This window comes from Emydura macquarii, unplaced genomic scaffold (assembly GCF_026122565.2).
Source record: "Emydura macquarii macquarii isolate MOO-44397 ecotype Brisbane River unplaced genomic scaffold, CSIRO-AGI_Emac_v2 contig_2676, whole genome shotgun sequence".
In the NCBI taxonomy this organism is placed as follows: domain Eukaryota; kingdom Metazoa; phylum Chordata; order Testudines; family Chelidae; genus Emydura; species Emydura macquarii.
Window position 1 is genome coordinate 223446 of NW_027132813.1, and position 9698 is coordinate 233143.

At 44.9% G+C, this 9698-nt stretch overlaps 1 long non-coding RNA gene across 1 annotated transcript; it reads right to left on the bottom strand.

Moving 5' to 3' along the window:
* Positions 1 to 211: 211 nt before the first annotated feature.
* On the bottom strand, positions 212 to 653 carry LOC137164461 (uncharacterized). The gene is made up of 2 exons (XR_010923037.1): positions 554 to 653; positions 212 to 355 (listed from the first exon to the last, which is right to left on the bottom strand). It is a non-coding gene; the product is annotated as an uncharacterized lncRNA (long non-coding RNA).
* Between the last annotated feature and the right edge of the window lie 9045 nt (positions 654 to 9698).

The window sequence follows — 9698 nt, forward strand, 5'->3', positions numbered from 1 at the left end:
TGAGGGATTTAATCTATTTTATTTTTTGAGTTGATTGTTCTATATTATTACTTTCTGCTTCCAGTAATAGAGAAACTGTTCTGGTCTCCTGGACTGCCAGTGCTAATGGATGGCATGTGTCTCCCTTGCAGCAGTACCTCCATGTAAATGGCAGGACCTATTCCTAGGAAGGTTGAGGCACTTCCAACTAACCCTGGTCAAAGATTCATAGAAGTTAAGATGGAAAAACCTATTAGGTCATTTAGTTCCCACACAACCTTGGCCAATGCAGGTTTATTCCTTATGGGACATTTTCTGTTGCTTTCCATAAGGGGTCACTGCAGGTCAGTATTCAGTGTTTGCATCCAGAAAGCTCCTGTGAAAGTAAAGAAACCTTTTGAACTCGGCATCAAGTAGATTGCAAAATATTACTGTCAAGAATTGTAGTGTTGTTGGGGTAGCTGTGTTGGTCCCATACTATTAGAGAAGTTAGGACCTGAAGAAGAGCTCTGCATAAACTCATAAGCTTGTATGTCGAACGAAAAGAAGTTAGTTCAATAAAAGAGATTCTCACCTGGTGTCTCTACTGTCAAGACGTTTATCATGGCTAATAATTTGATGCTGCAGTGTGGGATGCTTAGGGGCAGAAGAAATGTGGTTAAGTTTGACAACTGATTTCCAGGTTTTAAAATGAGGAAACTCAGTTTCCACTGAAGAGATACAAAATACAAGATTTTTATAACTGCTAATACCATGATCTCTAAAGAGTGACTGTGACAGGATTGCTTCTGGGTTCACAACAAACCACTGTTAGTCCACAGATAAGTACATAAGACAACAGGTTTTTATTCAGTTGCCACCCCTTTCAAGGCAGGCCACTACCTGAAGCAGTCTCACCCAGCAACAACACACAAGTCACTGCAGGAAATCAAAACCTTTCCTCAAGGAGGCTGTGTCAGGCAGCAATCTCTAGTCATTTTCTGGCCCCAGCCAAACTTCATTCTCTCAGAGTGAAGTCTGCTCTCCCTCCCAATTGAGCTGGGCTCTCCTCTCTTTCCAGGTCTGGCAGGTGTAGCAATGTGGGACTAATTGACCCATAGCAGCTTGTTATCCCTTTCCTGGCCCTTTCAGCCTTTTCTGTTTTGCAATTAGCTGAGGTTTGCTCTCAACCCAGCATTTTTCAAGAAAAAAATTAGGGACATCAGCTACTTGATTTTGGCAAGTCTCTGAATCCCAACTATAAATGACCAAGTCATCAAAATAAGCTGGGACATACAGACTATGTGGCTGGAGGCTTTGTTTCATCAATTGTTTAAAGGTTGCAGGCACTCTGTGGAGGCCAAAAAGCATGGTCCAAAATTGATGCAGCCCACGAGTAGAGAAGGCAGTCCTCTCATGGGATTCTGGTATAAGAAAGATCTGTCAGTATCTTTGTGAGGTCCAGTGTAATGAATTTAGCCTGGTCTAACAGTTCATTTGCTCTGGTTATACGGTATGTATTACATTTAGATATGGCATTAGCTTTTCTGAAATCAATGCAGAACGGAGTAGTGCCATGTGGTTTTGATACCAATGTGATGGGGGTTCTCCACTTGCTATGTGACTTTTTATTAACTCGAAGCTCCAACATGGTTTGGAGTTCTTGCTTTACAACCTCACACATTTTCCTGAGAAGTTGGTGTGGTACTTCCCTGACTCATTGCCCTGCCTCTGTCTCAGTATGGTGGTAGATTAAATAGGATCACCCCAGCAGGGGCAAAAAGACTGTTGACAGGGAGGTCATGAGTTACTGAACCTGGGCTTTCTGCTGTGGCAGGAGGTTCTCCCCTACTTGAATGGACCCTCTTGCCTGAAAGGTGGACACCTGGGCTCCTAACTCTGGCTCAGGTGGATAAGGGGCTATGAACAAGCTGTCTTAGGCCTTCTAAGGTTTCACATGGTAGACTTGTGTCCCTTTTTTTTGTCAGGTTGTCTCATAATGCAGTGGATCCACCTGCTGTATTATTTCATAGGGCCCCTGCCACTTCACCAAAAGCTTAGACTCCACTCTGGGGAGCAATAGGAATCCTTGGTCCCTGAGTTTAAACATACACAAGCAAACACTCTTGTTATATGTTCATTTCTGTGCTTGCTAACTATTAAGGAGCCTCTCCTGGAGGTTAAGTACTTACTGTATTACATTCTTTGCCCTCTGAGCCTGTTCCTACCACATCTCCTGTACTAGGTCTAAGCTACCCTGCAGCTCCCTCCCATATAGGAGTCTGAAGGGGGAGAAGCCAGTGGACGATTGCGGAAGCTCCCATACAGCAAATAGGAGGAGTGGGAGCAGTTGGCCTGAGCAGGACTGTGACCCTTCCCATGCCTAGGGTAGCCACCTGAAAACGCCAAGGTCAGGGTAGGTTGTAAAAGGAGAGCAGATTCTCCCCAACACTGGTGGGTGACACTGAAGTCAGACTTCCCAACCAGCCACAAACAGTGCTTCTGATTTTCCACACTGGTTATCAAGAAGCCCAAAATACAAATACACACAGCCCCCTTTACTGCATTTCAGTCTCTGGCTCCCAATCAGTCATGAGGTCCAGTAAAGAGACTAGTTATTTAAACTTTATGCTCTTTACTAAAAAGGTTCCTCCTGACCCCAAAGGGTCAGCCACAGTACCAGATCAATATAAGTTTGGATCTTACCCAAAATATCAAGCTGCCAGCTAATCTTTTAGTAAATAAAACTAAAATTTATTATAAAAAGAAAGGAACAAACAATAAGAGAAATATTAAAGCAATCAGATACATACAAATGATTTGAAAGTCCATATACATCAGGTTTCTAGAAGAATTGTGGAATTTGCAGGCTTGTATAGTCCCTCTGGTGCACATCCAGTACCTGGATGGGTCTCAGTCCTTTGTTTCACAGCTTCAGTTGCAGATGACTTGGTCCAGAGGTAGATAGGTTGCTGAAAGCTGAACAGGATTGTCGACAATATGGATTCCAAGGTTTCTGCTTTATATATCCTCTGGCCCCTGACATGCTGCTTGTGGAATTTTACAGGAACCAAAATGGAGTCCAGAGTCACATGGGCAAGTGCCGGTGACTCATCAGGTATATCCCTGGCTTCTCCCCCTGGGCCTCTTGCACCTGGGAATGTCTTAATGGGCCATTAAGCAGGCTATTGTTCTGCAGCCATTCTGTCTGGGGTGTGTCCCAGAACGCACAATTTGAAATACAGACATCTCAAACATATCCATAACTTCCGTTACACATATAACACATGAACATAAACATTATCATCTTACTTAGCACATTATAGCCTTTCTGACAGTACCTGACATGGCATATCTTACATGAATTTTTATGATTTTGACATACTGATGTCAAACAATATCATAAATGCTCCCCCTGATCCAGCCAGTGTGACAAGGACCATCCCTGTTCTTTCAAAGGGGGTGTCTACCAAAAGGAGAGGGTCTAAAACAAGCTTTTGAAATTCTTTTAAGAGTAACTAGTTGGCACTCTGGGCAAGGGGCATAGAAGTCATTGATTTCTTTATAAATTCTGGGCCAGAAGAAGCAGGTCAGAAGTCTGGCCTGGATTTTCTTTTTCTTTTTTGGCCTAAATGCACTGCATATGGTATGGTATGAGCTGGGTGTAGGACTTCCTGACAACATGGCCGGGGAACTAGAAGCCGTGTCTCTGTTTCCCCCATCTGGCTGTCCACCTCTAGGAAGTAAAGCCACTCAGCTTGGATTTTTAATCATGGATATAAGCTGGTTCGATAGAGATCTATTACCTCCCTGTTCACCACAGCCAACCTTGCTGGAATGCCTGATTCTTGGTGGGGGGGAGCTGCCGCCGCTGGCTCCTCACTTGGTTGGGAGACTGAGGGAGCCTCTTATTGGCAGAACTCCCCTCTGTGAGCCCTGCTTTCTCACTTACCTCTATGAGATTCTGGGCAACCCTGTTCAGAATATAAGAGGAGTTCTGGGGCTTCTCCAAGTCTTCTCAGTACCTCTCCGAAGCACTCTCAATCCTGACCCAAATTAAGTGGGCAGGCAAGGGTTGAGGCCAGACCTGTGTGTTCCTGTATGGTCAGTTGGATCTGCGTACTTGAGTAGAGCTTAATATTGCCATGAATACACTGTAGATAAATGGTCTCCTTAGGGGGTCCTATGTCCTCTACCAAGTGGTCCTGGAATAAGGTTTGGCTATACTCTGCATTGACCAGTTCTGTCATCGTAGTCCCATTTACTTGGATGGGGATGGTCAGTTTACTCGGGGGGCTTGCATGCCTCACTTTCTGCTGTCCAGACATGCCTATACTTGCTCTCAAAGTAGGGGCAGTCTTGGCACATGTGACCTGTGAGCCCCCACAAAAAGCAGACCTCAGCTTTTGGTGGGTTGGGTCCCTAACCTTCAAACCTTTGTCAGGCAAACCAGCATGGCACCTTGGCTTTCCCTTCTGGGGCACTTCAGGTAGCTCATGCTGTCATGCCCAGGTTCTCATCTAGGGTGTCCAGGCTTCTCTGCCAGTCTCCCCCCACATGATCTCCCAGGTCCTTTTCAGGGCAGCAGGTTCATGTCTGGGGTTTGGGCTCCCAAGATGCTGGTCTCCCTGGCTAGTTCTTTCCCTCTTGAGCAGGCTTTCATTAGGTGTCCCTGAAGCAGCCATGAGATTTTCCATCAGCCAGACAATCTTGGATGGTGTTTTGGAACCCAATCTCTACCCCCTGCCTGGAATATTTGAGCAAACTGCTCCACCAATATGAGTTTTGCAGCCCAACCCCCTGTTCATGGCTTTGGCTTCAGCCCCTGCTTGCAGATGTCCAGCAATTTCTGAGCCACTGTGCAGGACTCCTAAGAGAGAATTCTCCCAGAAACATTGATGACAGGTCAATGTAAAATTCAGGCAATCCAAAATGGCTGCTCTGACCTGGGCATAGTTCTGGGCAACCACCGCACCAAGTCCCTGTTACATGGCCGGTGCCACCACTGTCGAATAAGGAGCCATCAGGATGGGCCATTGTTCAAGCAGCCACATTCACCATTTCGAAAAGTCATGAGAAAGGCCTCAGGGTCATCCTTGAGGCCTGTCTTTGTTAGCCTAACTGGCACAGCTGGTGTCATGAGGGCTGGGCCCATAGGAAAACTCTGGATAACTCCTTGAATTTGCAAAACGTACTGTGCCAGCCATAGCTGCTGCTCCTGTTGTTAAGCTGGACTGCCATCTGTTACAGAAGCGGCTGCTGGTTCTCCACCATCCGTTTTAACATTCAGTTACGGAATCTATGTTGCCATATAACAGTCAACTCCACTCCCCTCAAGCCTGTGGGTGGTTCAAGACTAGGTTTATCTGGGGGGTAGGACATTGTCTGCATTCTCCTCCATGTGTGACATGCTCACAACAAATCATTGCCAGGTCCCCAGTTGGAGACACAAGGCCACAGGTTTGTACTTGGCAGTTGCACCTTGGAGGCGGGACACCACCTGCAGCAGTCACACTCAGCAGCAAGCAAGTCACTGGTAGGGAAATCACAACACTAGGCAGGCCCCCCTTCCCTCAGGGCGGCTGTGGTATGCAGCAGGCTCTAGTCCAGTGGTTTCCAACCTCTTTGGCTCGAGGGCCACAGATATCATTTTTACAACCGTGAAAGGCCACCAGTCTCTGCCAACATGGCCCCCTCCCCACTGCAGCCAGTCAGAAGGAGTTCAATGAGGAGGCTGCCTACTCGCTGATTTCTCATCCCCCTGGCTGTAGCAGGGAAACCACATGCATCCTGTACTCCTATGTGCTCCACCTGGGTCCCTAGATCAGTGCTTCCCTCCGCCTCGCTCCAGCAGGGACCCCAGTGCCTATGGACCCAGATGCAGCACTTTGCCATTCTCCCTACTACAGCCAGGAGGAGGGGAGCGCTGATTTCCCATCCCCTTGGCTGCAGCAAGGAGCCTGCACCAATCTTTTAGGGCCCCTGAAACACGCTCTGCCTGGGTCCTTAGGCAATGGCTCCCTTCTGCAGCCAGCAGGAAGGGAGCTGTGGGCCACTTTGAAAGCCCCCTGGGTCAATTTTGGCCCCCAGGCCACAGGTTGGGAACCACTGATCTAGTCAGTTCCTGTCAATCAATGTCAATTATACCACTGCAAAGAGTCCTGGGAAAGAGTAAAAAACTAGCAATGGACATTGTGCACTGTTTTTTTTCCTGTCCCTAGGATGTCTGTAGAAAGGAATCAGTTAATGTCACTCAGGCCCAGATCTACAAAGGTATTTAGGTTCCTAAGTTCCATTGGTGTCACTGGAAGTTAGAAACCCAAATACGTTTGTGGATCTGGGCCTTAGTAACGATCAGTTAGTTACTGTTCATCAGAAGTGCAGCTCACCAAACAGCCCATCCATCCAGAGCCACTGGACTTCAGAAGCCCTTCTGAGCATTGCATAGTAACCCTGACCTGTTAAAGCCCATGGGTTACTGAGAAGTTAATCTCACACATACCTCATCACTCATACCTCATCTCACCTCAGGTACAATTAGCAGGATGCTTCTTAGCAGGTGAGACTGGTCCATTCCGTAAACTGACAAGCTCCTTAAATGTCCAGATTTGTGCAAAAGTGGCAACTAATTAGCCTTTGATAACATGGAGCTGAGGGGCTGGGGGAGAAGGTTTTTGAAACAGAAATAAGGAAGTTGTGGAGGAAAGAAAAGGTGAAGGAAGACAGAAAGACATGACAGGAGATACTAGGCAGAGAGTAGGGGAAAGGGAGAAGAAGGCGGCACCATGATAAGAAACTGAACTTATTTGAAAACAACTTGTTTACATTTCCAAAGTTTCCTGCTTTTCCCAGTGGATATGATTATTTTTCAAACTAAGACAACAAAGTAATAATTTAATTACATTTCCTTCCAAGATTTCAGACTAAGTGTAAACAAGTAAAATCCAGTGGGGGAAATCAATCCAACTTCTTTTTGCAATAGGACTTTAGTCTCATAGGTATTTTTCCTACTATATATTCCAGCTGCTACTGTCCACAGCCATGCTATCTGTGGCACTGCTATCACCACCTGAAATGCCTCAGAGAAACATTTCTCAGGTGGATTTTTTAAATTTCTAGGTATACATCATGGCTTTTGACATTTTGGGATTGTTGCTTATGGGCAAGTAGATGTGACAGTTACAGTTGAACCACTTACACTGATAATCTTGTGTTCTGCCAAGTTAAAATCTATGACTGGTCTACAAAGGGACACTTGGAAAAATTAATTCAAATTAACTTTTTAAGTGGATTAGTTAAATCACATTAAATCCATGTGTGGACGCTGTTGTTCAGTGTTAAAGTGGCCTTTTTTGGTTTAGTTTAATTCACTTTGGAAGTGAATTAAACTAAGCTAAATTAAGGGCACTTTAATTTTGAATGATGGTTTTCACTTACTGATTTGATGTGGTTTACCTAATTCATTTCAAATTCACACCTTCAGTTAATTCATATTATTTTTTCTGGCTATCCCTGTGTAGACAAGCCTCTTGACTGCATAGGAAGATCACAGAGATCAGAAGTTCAGCAACAACATTGTGGCAACCAGACCAAGGAACTCCTAGCAGAATCTTTGATATCTCCAGAGGCGATGAAGTTTCTCCCTTCCCCAACCTAGATGAAAAAAAGAACTTTAACAAACAAACAGTGAAGAAAGTTGTTAAAAAAGAGTTTATAAAGGCCCGCTGTAAAACAGCAGCTGCTGTATTGTAGTATGTTCAGCTTTGTTCACTGTTATCAAAGCACAAGCCTCATTCATTTGCAATGAAAATGCAAACACAAAGATTACTTGGGCTATAAAATGATGCCTGTGGTATGTGATCTTGTGGTTTATGACCTGTCTGTGACTCCCTAAAAATGCCATGATAAAGCAGCCTTGCTGATGACTATTTCAGGGAAGCTCTGAGCAAAAGTGAGGTTGGGTTGTGACAAACATCCAGCTGTACCTCAGCAATGGGTGGGCTTGTTAATAGTAGAGATGAGTTCAGGAAATAAGCAGGAATTCCTCAGCCCTCCACCTGTCCTCGTACATCAATGAATTTCTTTTTCTGGAGGGATAGAGTCTTATGGTTGTCTTTTACTTTGGAAAGCCTTGGAGGTCTAACAGCAGTTGTCTCCCTTAATGCTCTTATGCTATTGGCTGGAGTGGATAGACTGGATTCTTCTTCTCTCCTGTTATGACTAAAATACAAAATATCCCAGCACAATGTGAGCAAAGCCAATGATCCCCTATCCTTCCTTTTGGTGGGCTCCAGTGCCACTGCAGAAACTGCTTCTTTGAGTATTTAATTTGGACATCTATCGGCTTTATATTCCCATCCTCTGAGCATGAGAAAATCCACAGCTCCAGGCTCTGAATGCAAAAAGTTCCACCACCCTCTGCCTCTGAGCACAGCAGGATACCACACATTGCACTAGTGCCAAGGTTTGCACTCCATTCTTTGAACGCAGCATAGGATCTGCACCCCAGTGCCAGGATTTAGACTCCTGGCCTCTAAACACAGCAGGATCTACATAACCAGGCATAGAGTCAGGACTGAAATCCTTTGCAAGAGTGAGTGCCAGTTGGACTCTCACATTGTGAGGACATCAGAAAGACAAACTTCAGAGATTCCTGTTCTCCCTCCTCCCTCCGTTTAGTTGCACTTTTTTGGAATGGAGGAAATCCATATTGTACTCTGATATTGGAGCATCCTGGGGTATGATGGAGAGACCTCCTGCAAAGTTTTCTTCTTACGGCTGCTCCAGCCAGATGGCTTCAATCTACTGACCAATTCTTTGTGCTTTGTGTGAGGTCTGTATGCAACTTGAATGGAGTCTGTTCTCAGCTAGTCTTGCCTTTTCCCTAGGTCTTGCCCCAGTAGCAGAGCCAGATTTTGTAACTAAGGAGAATCAGGAGGAGCAGTGAGTCTTGGCCATTTTTCAGTTGAAAATTATGCTTGAAAAGATGCCATACATACACCTAATGGACGCTGGGGTTGGCGGGGGTTGGGGGGGCAGCTGCCCCCTCTGCCTTCCTATTGGCTCCACCACTGCTTCCCTTTTCCTCCCATGCAAACACACCAACTTTTGCATGCTCCTCCCTCCTTTTTAGGCACTTTGAAACATTATGCTGGCACCATATAACAAATATGCCAACTGAGTCTCTGCCAAAGCTCTTCAGTTCTGGAGAGGTCAGCCATCAAAGCCCCCAGGGTGTTTCTCAGAGCATGCACACTTAAGATCAGTTACAGTAGAACCTCAGGGTTATGAATGCCTTGGGAATGGAGGTTGTTCGGAACTCAAATGTTCGTAACTCTGAACAAAGTGTTACAGTTGTTCTTTCAAAAGTTTACAGCTGAACATTGACTTAATACTGCTTTGAAAGTTTACTAGGCTGAAGAAAAATGCTCCTTTTAACCATCTTAATTTAACTGAAACAAGCACAGAAACAGTTTCCTTACCTTGTCAAAACTTTTTTTTTTTTAACTTTCCTTTTTTTTTAGTAGTTTAAATTTAATACTGTACTGTATTTGTCTTTTTTTTTTTTTTTTTTTTTGGTCTCTGTCACGGCCTGATTGTGTACCTCCAGTTCCAGATGAAGAGAGTGGTTGACTGGTCAGTTTGTAACTTTGAGGTTCTACTGTACCTAATGGAAGCTGTAAGTACTAGAAAGATGTTCCTTTTTGCTACTGTGTTTTCCTGATGGTTAGAAGTCTAGG